Source organism: Triplophysa dalaica, chromosome 20 (assembly GCF_015846415.1).
Source record: "Triplophysa dalaica isolate WHDGS20190420 chromosome 20, ASM1584641v1, whole genome shotgun sequence".
Classification (NCBI taxonomy): Eukaryota; Metazoa; Chordata; class Actinopteri; order Cypriniformes; family Nemacheilidae; genus Triplophysa; species Triplophysa dalaica.
Genome location: NC_079561.1, coordinates 9,267,167 through 9,287,750, shown reverse-complemented (window position 1 = coordinate 9,287,750; position 20,584 = coordinate 9,267,167). Strand labels below are relative to the sequence as shown.

General features: G+C 36.5%; 1 protein-coding gene across 2 annotated transcripts in view; it reads right to left on the bottom strand.

Moving 5' to 3' along the window:
* The window catches only part of plagl2 (pleiomorphic adenoma gene-like 2), a 35,304-nt gene extending 15,256 nt beyond the window's left edge, over positions 1 to 20,048 (bottom strand). For both annotated transcript variants that reach the window (XM_056732705.1, XM_056732706.1), the window contains exon 1: positions 19,689 to 20,048. The gene's annotated coding sequence lies outside the window, so the exon portion shown is untranslated. The remainder of the gene's footprint in view (positions 1 to 19,688) is intronic.
* Positions 20,049 to 20,584: the final 536 nt, after the last annotated feature.

Below are 20,584 nucleotides of genomic sequence, written 5' to 3'. Positions count from 1 at the left end.
TTGGAAGAGGCGTGGCTTTGGACGGCGAATCGCATATAGGGTGGGATTATAATTTCAGTGCTAGCAGGCGAAAGTTAGCACCTTTCCAAACCAACCACGCCACTTTAAAGATAAATAAACTACTTAGTTTAACCTGATTCTATTTTATTTTTCTTCTTTTTTTATTTCAAATAACGAATCTAAATATGTTAGGTCACTTTCCTTGTCACCTAAATATAATAGATTGTGGAAATGATGAGAGACCAAAGGGGGAAAAAGCAGAGAGTGATTTGTTTACCGAAACCATTCAGAGTTAAAAAATGACTGGTGCTTAGTTTGCCTATGACTAACTAGCCAACCAAAATAAACCATTATTTTCTCTCTAACAGTCTTACAGTTATTGTATTTTAAAGTCAGAAAACTTTCAATAGAAGATTAATTCCATGACACAAAACAGCACTATTGTTACCTTTAGCCTCTATATGGGTGTAGGGATGTTCAAAGTCATTTGGTAAACCAGGTGCTTTTCTTTATCGGTATTACAGTTACTATATTACATATCTTAGTATGACTGGGAATGTCTTATCATCATCCTCCACTCAAACTTTCCGTTTCATAATTAAGAACACAATAAAAGTAACACAAAAAAAACTAACACCAGTGAAATTATTCCAGTTGTTATAACTACTGACCATTTAGTGCACAGAAGTCTCAATCTTGCTGTCGCATTAACATTTCAATAATTCTTTCTAAAGAATCTTGCCAAAACACGGTCACCTCTTACCAACATAAAAAAAGACTTATTATAAAATTAACAAGCTTCTCAAACTAAACCCAACTGAAACTGGTTTCCTCTTTGCTTTAATTTGTGCCCAAACAATGAGAAAAGCTACAAGCGAAAAAACATGAAGGGGCATGTGTGTGGTACAAGACAACAGAGAGAGATAACAACCTGATTTTGGGGATTCTCCTTCTATGAATCAAACATAACTAAGACGTTGTTTCCATATAAATGCACATGAACAGGTTTTCAGACGTTTGTTGGACACAGATAAGAGGTTAAAGATAAAGCTCTATTCAGTGTGTAAAAAATATTTACAGCTGACCCAAATTGCTTTACATTGTAGGTTCCTGTTGATGCAAATGTAACTGTGAATGGTGTGTGTGTGTGTGTGTGTGTGCGTGCGTGCATGCGTGCGTGCGTGCGTGTGTGTGTGTGAAATGTTGAGGTGAGTCAGGGGAAACCCCTTCTGGCAGGGAGTCCTGCTGGTGACACGGAGCATGAGGCATCCTGCCAATCGGCACCATGCCAACTCACTCTCTCTTCCTCACTCTCTGTCTCTTTTTCCCTTTAACCTACTGCATCCTTTCTCTCATTTTTTCTTTTAGATCAACATTTAGTGTCAGTTTCACTTTACCATGTCAGTCTTTTAGTCTTTGACACTTCCAGAAATTTCTCAATACCATACAAACAAGCAGACACAATATGTCAAGGAGCAACAACAATGTCCTGCAGTGTGACAAGCTATAGTTAAATGAAATAAAATGAGGTTTCAATGTACAGTATTGTACTGATAATATCACCAAGATTATTTTGAAGGAAAACATTTGGAGGAAATGGTACTGATCAGCATTCAGATGAAGACAAAACGTACTGTAACATTAGATCACGACACGTTCGTTTTTTTGTTTTAAACACACTGAGCTGAAAAGATAGTTCTTCAAAGCCCTCCAGTCAAATGCAAGTAAAAAAGACAAAATATGAGAAATGAGAAACGGGTCACAACATAAAACATACAACAGTATCTTTGTATTGCCAGATCCTTGGTATCTAAAATTTGAACTTTAAACAACAAGCTTATTTATATAATTTTATTACAATAAATGCATTTTATGACCTCATTTTATTAATGGGTATGTTTATACAACAACGTTTTAACTAAGAATGGAAAACTTATTATGCATTTTGGATGTTCATTTATACGAAAACGGCATGAAAACTTTAGATTTTGGAAACAATACCATTCTTGTTTCTGTGTAAACCTCAAAAATGTGAATTGATGAAAACATGTATAGTCTACAGGTATGCTTGAATATCACCAAAACAACAATAGAAGACTACAGCACTGTGTATGTGCTACTTAAACTTAAAATGTATTACATTATTGTCATGTATATATGGTTAGACTAGTTAAAATCCACTTTTGCCACATTGCTGGGCTAATGTATAAATTAATATACATTTTGAATCAATAACCTGCTGCTAAATGAAAAAAAGACTAAAATAATTTTATTTACAATTCGAAATTTTTTAGCTGTGTCTAAAATGTCTAATTCTAAAGGCAATTTGAATATTGACTTTAACTTATAAATAGGTCATATGACACAGCTTAAACAAATATTATTGTTTGTTTTAATGCACGGTGTATACACTATTTAAGGTTAAAAAATGCTGTATTTTTCAAATACCGTCCAGGTTTGTATCTCCTCTTTGCCCCGCCCCTCTGAAACACGCAGATTTTTTACAAAGTTCATCGCTCTGAAAAGCGAGGTGTGCTATGATTGGCCAGTGAACTAGTGAGTAGTGGTTGGTCGAATACTGCAAGGCTGTGACGGAAATTTAATGCCTCTTACCATATTTGGAACATCGGGCTAAAGCAATTGTACTGACAGGTAGGCCCACCTTACTTGCGTATACATTTGGGCGGTCTTATTCAAATCATACGATGAACTGACTTAGTTTTGTGGGGGTGTGGTTGTACAAGTCGTTTCAAGCACGTCTGGGTGAGCATTCGCTTTTAGATAAAATGCATCTTTTGTTCCGACACTTAAAATTATGCAATTTTATGTGTCTAATATATTTATGGGCAACTTATAAGACACCAAAGACACATTAAAAACACGTATTCGTGCCATAGGACCCGTTTAAAACTAGTGCCTTTAATCATAAACTCTCTCCACTTAATTATGCATTTAACTTTATAAGTTAAACAATAAAACTGATTATTTCCAAAGAAACTCAAATTGTCAAATTACATTATAACTTGTCTGTAACAGTTTGTAAACACAAAACCCCTTTATAGTGCAAGTAAATATACTATCAAAAGGTTTCAAAATAATGAACATAAAATTACGTAGCAGCTTTAACTCTAATTCACTGAGAGATATCTCAAATATAAATTAACATAACAGGCTGCTTGCTTACTGAAAAGAAAACTAGTAATACAGCGCAACTTATTGCATTAACTGGACGAACATGACATTTCAGTTTTAGTAAAAACTGTGGCAAAAAAAGGCATTAACTGACACTGAATTATATGTTCTCACTCAAAAAAAAGATCGGGCAGCTTCTTTCTACTCTGAATGAGTATAATCAACAAAAAAATCTTTCATATTATAAAAACTATAGGACAATCAAGAAATTTGTTTTTCTCGTCTTCGTAAAATCGGAAGTGTGACCAAATGTCAGCTTCTAAAACGGCTAGTGCTGCTCACCCTCCGCCATGTCTCCTATGTGTATATACGCACACCTGACGTATGTGCCGTTTACTTCCGAAGGTCAAAGGCCATTTTTATTCATATTTTAAAGTACTTTAGGATTAACAGTAACAACAATGTGTGGTGTTATATTCTATTTACATTTTTAAGAATCAATTAATTCATTATATGCATCGATGCAGAATCGTTTTACTGCCGCATTGTGAAAACGATTATTTTCCACATCTCTAGTCCAAACCCATAAATCTCAAATCTAATAATGTTTTGATTTCCTTTCAATGACAAACAAACTATTCTCTCTCCCTCTATCTTCAACAACTTCATTCTTGTTCCCTTTCATACACAGTCAGCAACAAAGCAATCTCTAAGTTAGGCTTCGTCAGCAACCCTTAAAACAACAGTCATTGTCCTGTCTGCCCTTTTGTTTACAGATCACAGCCGCACTTTTCAATAGACCCCACTGTCTCATCCTGTCCGTCAACCAGATCCAAAGTTTGCTTATTTTTTGTTTACACCAGCTCTCGGTCCTCCGGCCCGTCTGTATTTAGAAGGATGTGCAGTAGAGGAGAGGAGGAGGGGAGAGCGAAAATTGTAAAAATAACATTCCTGCATAAACAGGGTCTGAAAATGGTCGCCGGGCAGAACGCATTCCTCGCATTTCTTTTGAAACGTGATCAGGTTCAGCATCTCACTGCCGGACGTTCCCTCAGAGAAATGACAGCCGCAGCAGGGGTGGTGGGAGACGTGTGTGTTAGCGTTAGCGACATTGAGAATCGAAAAAAATTATTTAGGCAAGAAAATGAACATATCTAACAAAGAGCAAAGGGAGATTTTATACAAATGCTTTCGAATCAATAGTATTAGTCTTCAACTCTATTCTGAAGGGACTAGTTTTCTGTGTTCGAGTTACAATTCTTATCACCCTACGTGTGTGATTTTAAACACAGATTAAGACGGGAAAAAGATCTTTATTACAGGCGGTGTTTGATTTGAACTACTGGGCATTACAGATCACATTTTCTGGAAACGTTTAAATTAAAAATTACTTAGCAAAACAATTTTACAAAGATTGTTTGAGAAAAAATCTACATCTGCAATCTACAATATCAAACTACATCTGTAAAACTGTTCCAGGAAAACAAGGCCCTTCCATATAGAGCGCAGAGGTGCAAACCCCGGAAGGGAGTTAACATTTTAAGACTTCTGGTTACATCGCATCGCAAGTTTTTTTAATGGGCTTTTGATAAATCGTCCGAAATAAGGTCTGTCGTAAACAAAACCTTGTAAAATGGACATAATAAACATCAATTATAACCCCTTTTATGATTTTTCAAAGCCTTATTGTGTCTTAAAAATGGTGGTTGCTAACAAGTTGCTAAAAGCGACTACTTCCTTTGGCGTTAGGTCGCACGTTATCGCACTTATAAAGCTCACAAATAATCCAATATATGGTCAAATCTCTTAATGAGTAAATATTCCTTGACTAGTCCTATTTTGGTTTATGTAGTATCCAACAACACGTTTACGCACATACAAGGTGTAAAGCACTATTATTTGATATAATAGGCAGTTTTCTTACCTTACTTACAACCTGGCATACTGCTTACATTCACACAGGGCAACATTACACACTGAATGAAATGTAATTTACATGATCTCATAATATGTACTCTTTAAAACGTGAAGCAGATTCATTCACGGTGTAATCAATTACAAGAGAACACATTTTTAATAAAGTTTGAAAGAGTTGTCGGAGGCTTGGTGGTGGTGACGTTGATATCTAGTGAACTTAAGTGTAGTCTGTTAAAAGCATCGTGTTAGTCTTTTACTTCTGCTGATTGTATTTCGGCTTCAAAAGTAACAAATGTTGTGTTCATTTGAAAATCTTGAAAGACAACGTCCTAAACCTTTGTTAATCACAGAACTTTGTTTTTTGCGATCTTCCAAAAGTCAATGGGAAAAATACATAGGCTTTCGGTCGAGGGAACCACTGCATCGCTTACAAAACCACGTCATCTCTTGGGCTCCCTATAGGGCTCTAGTTTTAGTATACAATTCTCTGCTTTTCCTCTCTTGCAAACCATCCATATCAGACGAACAATGATGTAGCTCATTAAGTAGCGCGTGGCGCTTGCAACACAGAGGTTAAGGGTTCAATCCCCAAGGAACAGACATAGGTATAAAATTAAATGTATATCTGCACTATAAGTTGCTTTGGATACGTGCGCGCGAAATTCGTAAACATTTCAAGAACACTAAATCTGTTCTCTAGTGAGTTTTAGAAAGTTTTGAAAATTACAAATGTGAACAGGTTACTGCAGGGGCAGAAGAAGCAAATTCGGACTCCACTGCGCAAATGAAATGTAAAAACAGCCTTCTAGGTGGCAAAACATCCAGGGTCAGAGGCTCACCAGAGGCATCTGCAGATATTTGATGACTTGTCAGAGAAGAACAAGCGTGAATTGTGATGCAGGGGGTGGAGCCTTCCGTGGTATTCTGGAATCTCACTTGCCATCAGCTTCTCTAATGACAGAGAGAGATTGACTGCGCATTGCATCTCCCCTCCTCGCTCACACACAAAGACGTGCGTATTGATGTAGGTAACAAAGCTCTGGTGCATGAGTTCGCTGTACCGATGTGTGATGAAAATCCTGCGTGTGGATAAAGAGAAAGAAAAAAGAGTTGTGTAGAGAAAGAGAGAGATGTGTGCATCGGGTGGGGGGGGACTCCCCGTAGGCCGCGAGGTGAAAGACGCTGCAGCAGAGCAGTTATTCATTAAGATGCCGCTCTCTCTTGCTCTATTCTCTCATTCCCCAGAGCTAAAAACACTTGTTCTCACTTCAATGGCTGTTCAACCTGGGGTGGTCTTCCAGCCCACTACCTACGCACACCAATCAACACCACAAATGCTGGATTTTGTGTTTGTGTGTATGCGCGCAGATAAATTAGTTTCCATGTATAAATAAGGAAAAAACTTAATAGAGTAATGGTAGACCAATAAAGTTTTAGCATAAGCATTGGTATACCAATAAATAGCATCGGGTCTATGAAGAACAAAACAATATAATTATACAACTGCGTGTTCGATAGGGAACCAATGTTTCACTGGTTAAGTAATTTATTCGGTTTAATGTAATTTGGTTATTCAAAGCTCAAACGAAACCTTTAAAACATTCATAGCTCTGCATTAAAAAAAACGTAAACAAAAGAAGAAAGAAATATAAAATTGGGTAAAAAATTTAAGAGAACATTCCAAATTTTCCTTTAATCCTTATTTCTAGATGTAATGTGGCCATTTCAGTCCAGTATCTGGTGAATTTCAACAAAATCAAATCTCAGGAGTGACAAAGTCTTCCAACAGCAATGTGAAGGTGTGACAGCATGACAAGACACATGAAAACTGTGATAACATTCGAGGTTATCACTTCAAACATTTTTTTTACTTTTCTGTATTAATATTATAACTTGTATTGCTTGAAAGTGAATATTAACTTGTTTTCTTTGCAATATTTGAGGTCTGAAAAAATACAGAGCATCTTCTTTGTTTTCTTGACACTTTTTCTCAAATTTCCATTTTCTGCAAATAAATAAAATAGAAAGATTTTTTGAAATTTGGGAGAACATTGTTAGTAGTTCATAGATTGAAACAAAAATAATAATTTTACCTAAACATGCCTATAAATAGGATATTCATAAAATCTGAAAATGGACTCAGAAATTGACTCTTTCAGCGGTTCTATAATCATTTTAATTACTTTGAAAATCTACACCGGACTCAACCGGCGTGACGCGACATGATAAAAGGCATTAGAAACGTATTAGTACCCATTAGCATTTTTAATTTTGTCCACACTGGATGTGGCGCAGCCAGTCGCATCCGGTGTAGACACACTGTTAAAGTCAAATACAAAATGTTTTTTTGCATGTTGGTTTTTAGATCATAAACAATCTGTACACTCAAAAAAGATATGGTGCTGTATAGCACTAAAAGTGGTTTTTGGCTCATTCTTAATCATAGGGAAACCACTTTAAGTTCTATTATATAAAACCATTTTTTAGTGCTTCAGTTACTCTTCAGAGGTTGTTCAGCGGTTCTTTGGGAAGATTGAGGTTCTATATAGAGCCACTGAAGAACCATACACCACCATATAAAGAATCTGTTAAGCCCCTGTATGGTTCTTCAGCGTTTCTTTATAGCACCTCAGTCATCCCAAAGAACCGCTGAAGCACCAAACATATGGTTCTATGCAGCACTTAAAGTGGTTCCCCTATGATTACGAGCCAAGACCACTTTTAGTGCTATACAGCATCAGTTTCTTTTTAGAGTGTTTGTTATAAAAACGATCTAAAGTAGAAAGAGACAGGCCAACAGGACTAACTTATTTATGCAAAAGTCAAGTGTGCATGTGCACAAGAGTGTAAGGGCACAGGGGAGTGACAGAATATCTTTCTGTTAGTCTCTGCGTGCATGTGTGTGTGTGTGTGTGTGTGTGTGTGTGTGTGTGTGGCTTGCTTGCTGTACAGAAGGGGTTTGGGTTTCAGATGAATGGTGAAATGGTGAAACTGCTGCCTCAGTCTGTCCTGCTCAACACAACATTAACCCATTCACACCCTAACACACAAACACATAACACACACTCTCATAACTGTGTGCATATACAAACATGGTAGTCTGCTAAACATTCTAGATCTGACATTTTCAGTGGTTAAACAACTTTAAATGTAAACAATAAAAAGCTTGCATACTCAAAACCTTGTTTTTTCACAGTAAAAGTGAAGTAACCACGTTTTTGTTGCGTTTACTACCATTTATATAACCATGGATTCACAAGAAAAAAACATGGCTTATCTATGTTTGCTGTACTCTATGGTCACTCCTACGTTTGAACTTAATATATATAGTTAATCGGGTTAATATATATAGTTCACTTAATTGGTACCTCAAATGAAGACCTGTGCTTTCACTTTTACTTTAAAATTTTCGACTAGTATTTTTCAGTGGCTTGATATTAAAGTAAACTATATTAAATAAAAATGCATTATACAATAATTTGTAATAACTTTTAAAACATATGTTTTAAAAAAATGACAATTATATAACATAATAACATTAAAACGTAATATCAACCCCCCAAAATGAACAGCCCTGTTTACTGCTGCAGTACATTAAAGCCATATCTGACAATGTTACGGCAAACCATTGTGATATGCACGTTTGCAAAACAGTATTCTGAGACTGTCCTCAAAAAAAAAAAAACCTATCAATTAACCTTTTTACAACCAACAGTTGCGTCTTAAGTATGAGCATCCTCTAGCACCACCAGCTTATTATGGCGTATGGTTACATGTATTGGGCTGCAGGAGTGTGTTAAGAATGTTGGCTATAAATGCATTTAATTCTTCGTATTTGTTAAAGTATCAATAGTTTCATGAATATTTATGTTTTTTTATTTTGGACCCCCTAACCCAACCCACACCCTACACCTAAACACTTTTAAATCATACAAAACGCAAAACATGAGTGAAAGCACAGTCACAAGTATTTATTGAATAAATTGACCAACAAACAGTTTATTACTAAACAACTCGCATTCAAAACCTTCTGAATTGAAGCCAGAAGATAACTTTAGACGAAGATTATCCGTATATGTAACGCATGTAGTCAAGAGCTCGTTCACACGTCATGAAACATCGAGAACCAATGGGACTTCACATTCAGTGCCGACGTAATAAGACAATCGGTAACAAGATACACAAGAACCAATGGTATCTCACAATCACAGCTAACGTATGACTTTGTCTGGCGGTAATTTGAAACATGTGTTAAACCCGGAAATTCACAGGATGTGAAGATTTACTGCAGATTTTACTGCTCACTTCCGCGTCTTTTCCTAGTAAAAATCTATCATTTGACCTCGATTGGCACACTTGGAATATTAACACTTTTTTTAAAAACAATTGTTAGTGTTTTATATTCTGTGTTTTATATTATATAATAAATGAATGTTACGCTGAAAATGTGTGAATTGTGTAATGTCAAAAATAATTATAGTTCATCCTTAAACTTTAAATTGAAAAAAATCACATCAATATATAATTTTATAATGACGGTAGACAAAAGCCTCTACTGCACACCAGTAGAGGTGCAAATTTATTGAACGGTCCAGCGCGTCCAATTACAGAAAAGCAAAAAACGACTTTTCAAAACTGAGACCGGTAAAAACCAATATGGTTAAAGGCTGTCTACGTTAATGAGGTTTTAGTCGTTGAGCCTGATTCTAAAACAAATAGCCTGTAGGTTACAAACAGTGACAACAGGTGCCAACATATTCTGGTGTAAACAACATGCACTGAACAAGCACAAGTGTATGCACAGAACTCCCAATGGAAAAACAAACCAGTAACAGCTGAAAAGTAGGTTTTCAAAAAGAAGTCCTGACACATGAAGCCTGACTTTAGTTAAGGTGTTATTTTTTTTTTCTTTATGTTATCAAACGTTCTCCACTTTGGCAGTGTGTGAACTTTCAGAAGTGAATCAATCAGACAATCAGAGATGTAGTTGCGTAAATAGGAGGAAAGTCCCTTACCACCTTAAATGGCTCACACATCTAAAATCTGCATAATACAGATAAAAAATGTTTTATAATATGTGTCTAGGACCTTGTAGAATGACATGCAGAACAGAGCAGCACGAATCCATAAACGTTTTAGTTTTTCCTGCCAACAACACATAACTCCAGGAATATGGAATTGCTTGTTTTGAGAATTCAGTGGAGTGAAAGAATGTATCTGTCCTATGAGACATGCCATAACTTCTGGACACTAGTCAGAAAGCATCTCGGCTGTGCGGTTTTGAGGAATGGAGTGGAGACAGGTCCTGAAAAGATTTACACTTTTCCTACCTGGACATAAGCCAGAAACATCAGATGGACCTTGAGTCCTTCCAAAGACCTGCAGGTTACAGCAGGATGTGTATGTAGGACCACTTTTATATTTATTCATAGCTGTTGCACATGGACGTAAGGCTGCATGGAGCTGGACCTGCACCAGGAACTGAACGGAAAGATGAAACTTCTTACAGCAGCTTTAAACTTTACAAGGGCAAACTAATACCTATTCTGACTTTTCAGACAATATTATTTGTGTCATTTAAGCAGCAGGGCTATAGTCATGGCAAGGACAAAGTAGCAAAGAAAACGTACATTAAATAAAAAAACTATAAAAGAGTTTCGACCACGTATGACCTTTACCACTCGGTGAGATGATTTCGAAAAACTAATTCGAGATTACAATTACGGGTGAAACAATTACAAAATCGCCAAAATCCTCCATTTGCGTTCATTTCTGTGCAGTGTGTGACGTGTCCTTTAGCTATTCGTTTTGGATTTTTAATTGACATCACAATTATTTCCATAATTATTTCCATATTTTGTTCCATAATTATTTGTTATCTGCATTCTATTATTTAGCTTTGGATGTTCATCACCAATAACAATCGCAATTGCAATTTCGAGCTGAATAATTAACAATTGTGATTTTTGTCATAATCGTGCAGCCCTTCCAAACACTAAACTATGCCAAACTGAATAAACAAATTCAGTATTGAAAGCTCTACTGTCAGAAGAAAAATTGCACTGCATGATAGAGAGAAGAAGGAATTAAAAAACAATCCAGAAGTAGCTGAAAGACTCTACTTAATTATCCAAAACAAAGTACTAAACCTTATTTTAGTGTCAGTGCTTAAGAAACAAAACCAACTTGAAACATTAGTGTACACATGAGCGTTTTATTCAAGACTTGAGAAAGCCTGCAAGAGCACTGAAAGAGGTTTATAGAAGCTCAAAGCATCTGTCTTACAGGCCAGGCGTTGAAAACTGAAGGCGAATTCAGACTACTGTGCTGGGTGATGAAGCTGAACAGACACAAATGTCTGAAAGCAATGGTGAGATCGACTAATGCTTCCCACATCCCACAACAGATCTTTAAACTTAAGTCGGTCAAGGTGGCCGAAAGCAGAATGAGATAAAGCTTGTGGGACTAAAAGAAGAAGGTCAGCCAGAGCGCAGTAAAGAAGCAGAATCAGGTCAAGAACTGACGATTTTATGACATTTTTGACGCGATTAAAGGTCCAATTTGTCCCAGCTAGAAGTCTCCTAATAACATCACCAAACAGACCCAGAGCAGGGCAGAAAAGTTACTGTAAGATTAATCTGGCAAACGTGTTCTGTGTAAATAAACAACCGTATAATACTACATTAATTTAACCGCTTGAAACTAAACGAAAACTAAAATTCTGGAAAATTCTGGAAAGATTCTTGAAGAAAGAATCTACGGAATAAAAACATTGATCGAGTCTCTCTATTTTATTTAGCCTCTATTTAAATATACTTATATTATATATAGTGTTTTATCTACTTTCCGAAATTTAAACAAATACTTTCAGATCAACAGGTTTGTAAAGTCAAGAGAAACGATTCACTTACCCAAAACTTTTTAACAGTATCACAATTATATATTATCGGTTGGAATATATTACAGTTTATAAAATTACAGGTTATATTCATGAATCATAAAGAAATTTTATCAATATCAATTATTTCCTCATTTAATCACTCTCGTGTTGATTAAAATCTGTATGACTCTTTCTTCTGTTATGCAAGAAACAAGATATTTTGAGAAATGTATTCGTGGTTTTGTGTCCATACAATGGAAGTCAATGGGGTCCAATGTTGTTTGGTTTCCAACATTTATCAAAATATTTTATTTTGTGTTCTTCAGAAGAGAGAAAGTCACACAGATTTGGAATGACCTGAGGAAGAGTTACTGATGAAATATGTTTACCCTTTAAACATTTACTTTACTTATTTTTTCCTTCTATTAAAATAACATAATACTGCCATGTTAAAGAAAACACTTGACGATATTACCCCAAACATTTTGCTCCCTGATGTTATAAGGGGTGAAACAAACATCTGACTTTCATTAAACAGACGAGAGTGTTTTGCTACATTGGAAGTGACCCCTTCTACGGTTACAGCTGTGCAGCCAAACCGGTCCACCGAAAGTGCATGGGCAGAAAATGTCCTCTCCCGCCAGTATCCGGCAGCCGAGATGAGTTGTGTAGGAGAGCAGGAGGATGTGCTTCGAGTCAGCTGTTCGCTAAATGAGGGCATCGGACCAAATGGTCAGTGAGAAATATCCCTGCCGTCATCTGATTGGTCAGTCTTAGGCAAGGGAGGGAAGGAACTGAGTGAGCAGGCGGAGAGGAGTCATGTGACCAAATCTAGTGGAGCGCTTGATAATAGGACCCCCACTCTCAGCGGGCGAGAGAGAGAGAGATAGCGAGAGAAAGGAAGAGAGAGAAAGTGTCCTGGACGAGTACCAAAAAAACCCTTTACCACACACAGGCTGTGCATTGTTGCCTATTCACTGGACTCCATCTCGGGCCACTTTATCATTCAATTAGGACAGCTTTCACACCACACAGCAGAGAAAAGCGGCCTTCAATCAAACTGAAAACCTCACGCTGCCACTGGAGGGCACACAGAAAGAGACACAGCTCTCTCTCCACTTTCATATCTCACCCTCACTCTCTCTCCTTCTGTTGTTGTTGTTCTGGACTGTGCGAGGACGAGCGAGGGAGGGAGGGAGAAAGAGAGGAAGAAAGCAAGCAACAGAGGTCATTTGTTAACAACAGAGCTTCTCTCTCTTCTTTTTATTTCTTTTCCTTTGTTCTCTCTTATTTCTCCTCTTCTCACTCGTCCTCTTTGAGGGGGATCCAGCAACTACAGTTTTGCACTGTTGCCGCTGGAGTGAGCTGTGGTTTGTAGAGAAAGAGAGAGATTTCAATTATATTCTAGACTAAATATGCTAGGTTATTTTTAACCTAGTGCTGGGTCAAAAAGAGACAACCCCAACCGTTGAGTTAAAGTTACCCAAAACAAATTATATTTGACATAACAATGCAAACAACCATGCTTTTTGGGTAGAAACAACCCAGCAGTGTTATTTACAACCCAAGAGTTGGGTTCATCTTTTGACCCAACACTGTGTTGAAAATACGCCAGCATTTCATAGAGTATATAAAGTCAAAATAAAAACCTACAAAAAAAAGTATCATCGACCCCCGAGACATACACACGCCTGTAGCTGAGGAAACACTGAAAACCTGTAATATAGCCAATATTCTAAATTCTCAAAAAGTTTTTTTAATTCATTTCTATACATTATTATTTGTTTGTTTGGGCAGACATGACAAACTGAAGTACTTTAAAATTGTATTATATTTGAGAGAGAGAGAGAGACGGAGCGGGGAGAGAGGGAGAGAGAGAGAGCGAGAGAGATAAGGAGAGAGAGAGAGAGAGAGAGAGAGATAAGGAGAGAGAGGAGAGAGAGAGAGAGAGAGAGAGAGAGAGAGAGAGAGACTCTAAATATCTACACTCAATCTTCTTCCTCCATAACAGCTAAGAGATGTAAGAAAGCAACAGCAGTAAGATGATCAGTTTCTAAAAAATCTGATGCTCACTTATCTAAAAATCATGCACGAGTGGAAGAAAAAAACATTTACAAAGGGTTGCAGTAATGCACAACCAACTGAACAAACACACAAACACACACACTTATGCATTAACAAACACAAACAAACACTTATCCACTTTAATCAAGAGGTGTGCTTGAAGTGGGCAGGGTTCTTGGACCATGCCGAGTTACTGAGCTGCACAAAGTGGAAAGAGTCCCATAGCACATAATGACAGACTGGACTTACAAAGACCAGCAGGGCATACATGATGCTTTAATATAAATCACAAGAATATGTGTGTGAACTATTTGAGCTTATCCAAGTGTGCTGGGATGCTTTACTGTTCTGTACCCAAAGTTACTGAAATCTACGGTGAAAAAAACACAGCAGATACTGGCAGCACAGGCTCAGTCAAAATTCTGTAATCTTAACCAAACAGATCCCCAAATATCTTCCTTTGTGTTTAGCAGAACAAAAAACAACCTGAGGGTGAGTAGATGACAGAATTTCCATTTTTGGGTGAACTACCCCTTTAACGGAGACATGTTATGTCATATTAAAGTAACTAAGGATTAAAATACTTGTATGAACAAGAAAACTTGATTTTCTTAAACTATATGTAAATAATGAAAAATATTGTATTTTGCTGTTCTGACAACTACATAAAGACAAATAAGATTCACTTCTCTTTGGGAATTTTTTTAATCTTTTGTCTTTTTTGTATAATTTAAGAATTACAAGAGCTTTTGATGTTTGTTGCATCTTGGAAATGCAACTGGAGCAACTGACTACACATAAATCACGAATCACTTGCTTTATCCCTCTTCTATAAACTCTGATTCTCACTCTCCTCATTCAGCTTTCTTTTTCCTTCCTGTGAGTCATCTCTGTAAATCTAAGAACTTCTGGATTCTCAGCACATGACTGTTTAGTACAGTTGTACCTGTCAGAGACACACTTATTTTCAAAACTTTATAATCTAAATTTACTTCTTACAAATTTACTTAGCTTTTTTCTATAATTTTCTTTTAACAATATTTTGCTCAAGCAAGCTCGTGTTAACCTATTTTTTCCTATTTTTGAGATCCCCTGATGCCAAAGTAAAATTACGCAGCAGTAAATACTGCAATAAGAATATTTATTTCAGTGAAATAAAATAAATCATTATGCAATTTTATATCATTTAATTATGGAAATCAAAACTGTCAATAAAGGCATGAGTACATCCACATTGATAAATTCGAGAAGTTCCTCTGTTATTTTTGGAAACCTTTAGTTTTAAATGAGATTTCCTTGTCAAATTCCAACAAACAACAGAATTGTTCGTCTCCATGTTAGTTTTTAAACAAGCCAAAAAACTACTCTACACAGCAGAGGAAAAGTGCATCAATAATGCAGTCAGAATCATCAGATAATGACTGCAGTAAAAAATGAGAAAAACCATTTTAAAAAGCTTGATATTTCCTCCATAAGGACTATAAATCCTCAACAAAGGTAGCAGTAAGACAGTAAGAGAGCGATAAGTCACTCAGATAGGAAGAAGAACCATCTTTGGGGTGGAAACATGGACGAGGGAGATCTGAAGGAAGAGAAGGAGGGCTTGCAGCATAAGTGCTGTTCAGTGATGGATAGACTCAAGGCTTGAAAAGCCACACCTGGCTGGCTGCTTTCAGGAGAAGAGCTTTACCCATGTACAGTGGCACTATGCGCTTCAAACATCTAGCGTCTTCTTACTATCTAAAGGCAGCACATACTGCATGTGCGGTCAGAATGTGTACCAGCCAAAACAACACTCTTTTCTTGTGCATGTGTGAGTTAAGCATGTGAAAGGTTCCTTGGTTAGTGTGGCATGTGAGCTGTCAGGACAACTTTAGTGTAGACATACATTTTTGCTTCATCTTTGTTACTTTTTAATTTGTTTAATAAACAAGGATCCTTTGGTTTTATAATAAGTATGGACCTTGGATTTTTAATCACAGGCTTGGTTTTTGAACATGATTTGCCACTCCCGTCGTTAAGTTTACATCTTGATCTTATTCTTAGAATTAGAAGCCTTTCTTTCCGCTTCTTTCTCAACTAAGCTGATGTTTATGCAAGAGTAATGTTTGGGGACAGAAGAGCTGAAAAATATACCAGAAATAATTATTCATGACAGCTATTTCTTCCCTAACAATTTCTATTAGATGCTAAAGGATCGCTGAGTAGGTGTTTGCTCTTTTTAAGTCTTTGCTTTAGAGTACAGTTTATTTAACATGTTACAATTGCTTTCATTTATATACATTTTTTGTTGTTTATGCATTCTTAAGATTATTAATAGGTAAACTTTTCTTGAAGTTTTCTCAATGTAAAAAATTGAGAAAACAAATTCCAAATCTGAATATCTTACAATAGAAAAAAAATCCTTACTTCAAATTTGAACAACCAACATCATTAGAAATACAAAAATGTATATTTTTTCTATTAACATTAAAATATCATGAAACATTTTGACATCACAAAAATTTGACAGTAATGTTAATAGTGACAACGATAATTTGAATAATGTATTAGTAAATGCTGAAATTAACATGAAATAACATTAATAAATGCTGTATTAGTATTACTTCATTTTACCTAATGTAATAACTAATTTTTAACAAATACACTCTTCACACATTCTTCAATGCCATACAGTAACCTTTTTTTGTCTAAATGGTTACATGAAGAACCTTTAAAACTCCAAAAAACTTTCTGTTTCAAAAAAGTTTTTTTTGGCGAAAAGAGGTTCCTCGGATTATGAAAAGGTAAGAAAGAGATGTTTCTTTAAAGAACCTTAGACTAAATGGTTATGTGTGAAACCAAAAATGGTTCTTCTATGGCATCACTGGGAAGAACCTTTTAAGCACCTTTATTTTTAAGAGTTTACCACTTGTGACACTTGCATTTACAGTGTATTTATATCGTCTTGGTGATTAATGAAATTATGAATTTCTTGATTGTAACGAAAAGCTCGACATGAGATATCTCCAAACTTAAAATGTTTCCAACTTGAAAACTGAATGGAAGATTTGACTGACACTAGCCATCATTGATAAGAATCCAACTTGGGTGTTTAGACGCTTGGAGGAGTTAAACTGCTAGTGAACTTGGTCTGATTTTTATCTCTCACTCCTCCCTTTTTTATGGGCTGACTGAGTGACCAGGGCAGCCCCTGCTCAACAGCTACTGTTCATGAAAGATTGAACTCCCCACACAACAATCCCCGGAGTATGTTTCACAAGTAGAAACACAAATACAAACATTAGCTCACGACTGGAAAAACAAACAAACATACATGTCCTGCAATAAACCCATAGGCTATTACTTAATAAATTAACGTAACCCATTTATCAGACTGAGCATCTTTCCTGTTCTCTCCACGCTATATAAATGGAGGATATAAGCACTCATATGAGAGCTGATCCCCATTCTACACTGGGTATTAAGTAGCGTTTGTGCTTTCCAAAGCCTGTCCTACCTATTAACCCCTCTGATGTGCTTTCTCATGATAATCAGCCTGTTACCCACCAAGGAGCATGGAATTGTGGGATGTTTTCAGAGGAGAAAACCCCCCTTGATGCACATGCTCTCTCTCTTTCGCTCGCTCGAAACGCACTGAATCAAGCATGTAAGCTGTTTTTAAGAGAACACATGAACAGTATTTCACCAAAACCGATGAATAAAAACTGATGTTTGTTTGAAATGTCCCACAAATGTTAAAGTGTTCCTATACCAGGCACAACTAAATAAACAACCCACATCTCACAGGAAAAAATAGACTTTTAAAATGCTCTCGAAAGTTGTAGGAGCAAATCATTTGTGTTTTGTTCTTTGCATTGCACAACAATCTCCGATAAATTAAAAACACATTTTCAAATGATAATAAGTGATCAAACAAGAACAATGGAAATGTTTTGAGTGGAACCCATAACATAATCACGCAAGAACCACGCAAGAACACTTTATGAAGATACAACAGTTGCTTTCCTCAACCAAACTGTTCTGAAGATCCCATTCCTAACATGGAAAAGCTCCATACCACTTCTAATGCAGAAAACGAAACGCTCTTACACACGACAATATGCGTTTCGACATGCAAGAGACGGTAATGACAATAACAAAAGCACTGTCTCTTAACAATCTCACTTCCATTTCCTTATTATGTAGCTCGAGGCAGTGGAAGTGAAGGGCCCTGATGGACCACAACCTCCAAACATTAAGAACTCGTTCCAACGTGTTCTTTATCGGCTATAAAGCTCATTTCACTTATTTATCCAATGAATCCGTTCAGAGTCGAAGTTTTCCATTAATATGTTATCAGTGATAAACCGTGAAATTATTGGAGAGCAAAAAGTGCAAAGTTAATAAAATATATAGTCATAAGTTTCACGAAAGCATTTATTCTAGATTATTTGTTTACTATTACAGCACATATTTGAGGAAAGATCTGGATGGCTACAGGTGTTCGAGCATGCGGCTACAGTGTAGCAATGACGTTTAATGGTGGCTGAATTGAGAACGGATATGCTTGTATATAGTTTCCAAATGAATTAAAACGCGCATTAAATGACGATTTTACAAAGTAAAAAAATCGGCAAGCTCACTGATCTAGAAATTCATCTTTTTTATGGACGATATTACCACTCATAAAGTACGCTGATGACTCAATGACCTGAACAAAACCATGTTTATTTCTTATCAGACTTATTTTTCATCAATGTGACATGCGTGATTTACAATTAAATATGTTGTTTCTAACAAATAAAGGTGATAAAATAAGGTACGCCCCTGCCATAGAAGAATAGGCTAACCCACACCTCTACTGCTTGACACTCTTGCTTAAGTACCTCTTCACAGGGCCATACACACAAGCAGTTTTCAGAGAAGATGGCAAAAGACACAAAAGTCACAATCCGCCCAGGAACATCCGATCAGTAGCAAACAAATGACGATCGAGCCATTGCAGCATGAAGCTAGCTAACGTTAAAGCATGAAACAGCAGATAAAGTCTGGACGAAAATAGTGAAGCTGTTTAGAGTTCCGGATTATCTCATATCAAACACTGAATTATATATACATACACAAATGAGAGAGGTAAACAGAAAAAAACGAACCACAGCAATAAACTAGTGTTTCAAAGTTAACGGGGACGTTTCTATAACTTTTGTCCCTGACACAGCACAGGCATACGCTCCCTGCGAACCATAAATATTCAGAAATTACTTAAAATTCAACCATTCGCACCAAAACCACAATGAACATCAATCGGCACAGTAGAGTCCGCGATCGATCAAATGCATTTTGTTTACAAACTGAAAGTTCTGCATCCGCAGCGTATTTATCGATTAAGTTTCCGAGCGAACGCGTAATTAAAAATTAAATACTCGGAGCCTCAACATTGTTTTACAAAATAGCCTATGGCACAAATAAAAGACGTCGGCTCGAGAGAAAACATCAACACTATTTTTACAACATAACAGTCGTAATGTTCCTCATGGATCGCCGGGGTGTACGGACGTACTAATTATCGGTAACTCATTAAAAAAACATGCACACATCAGAACGTGCAGCTACATTATGAGCAGTTGCCCACCAAAAAACTTTCCAGCACCGCATTAGTCAATTTCACAAGGAACCCTCGTAACATTCCAGCACCGACTAAGCGCAAACCTACCGTGGGAGACCCACGCCACCGTTCCCGGTCTTTCTCCTCTTGATCTGTTGGTTTATTATTTTTTCACAATTTTTTCTCTAATTTTTCTTTTTTCGGGGCCTGAGTGTCTCGCGCTCCTCAGGCTGCAGCGGCAGAGTTATGGGGCGCGCGAGCATTGTGGGAGTGTGACGTCAGGCCACTTTCACAAACTCTTTACAGGGGCTGGTAAACTGTTGTGTGCGTTGTTTTTAGGGGTCGTGTTGTACTCAGCGTTATGATTAATGATGGATAGTGGCGGGACTGATGAGCATCGCAACTGAATGATAATCGAAAGCAAAAGGGAATTAGAAAGCCGATAGCGTTTTTAAATAATTGAATGCAGCATGTTTAATGCAAGGTGACTAAGTTAAGATGCACTCTCTGTTTCCTGCGCTCACGCGATACTACGCTGTTTCGTGATTAAATGCCAAATATGATCTCACATTTTTTTAATCCAGTCATCTATTATTATTATTATAACCTACTCACTGTGAAATTATTAAGATATTGTTTAATTTATTTATTAAATAGGTTAAGAAAGTATAGAGAGACACTCAAATGTTGACATGAACAATGTATAGGAATTTTTCTACATTTAGATTGGCTTATCGATGATCAATTCAATTAATACTAGCTTATTGTTTGTTATTTAACATGTATGCGTGGGGTTTAGCAAATGTACAAATGAATCAATAACAAGCTGTTTATTTACACGTTTCAATCTTGAAATGAAAAAAATAGTTAAAATAGACAATCGATCAAACAATAATGGCAAGGACTTATCTAGTCTTGATTTCTGTCCTCACACTAAAGCAGGTGATATTATTAGTACTTGTATATTTATGTGTATTTTTTATTGTTATTAAGGTTGGCTGGTT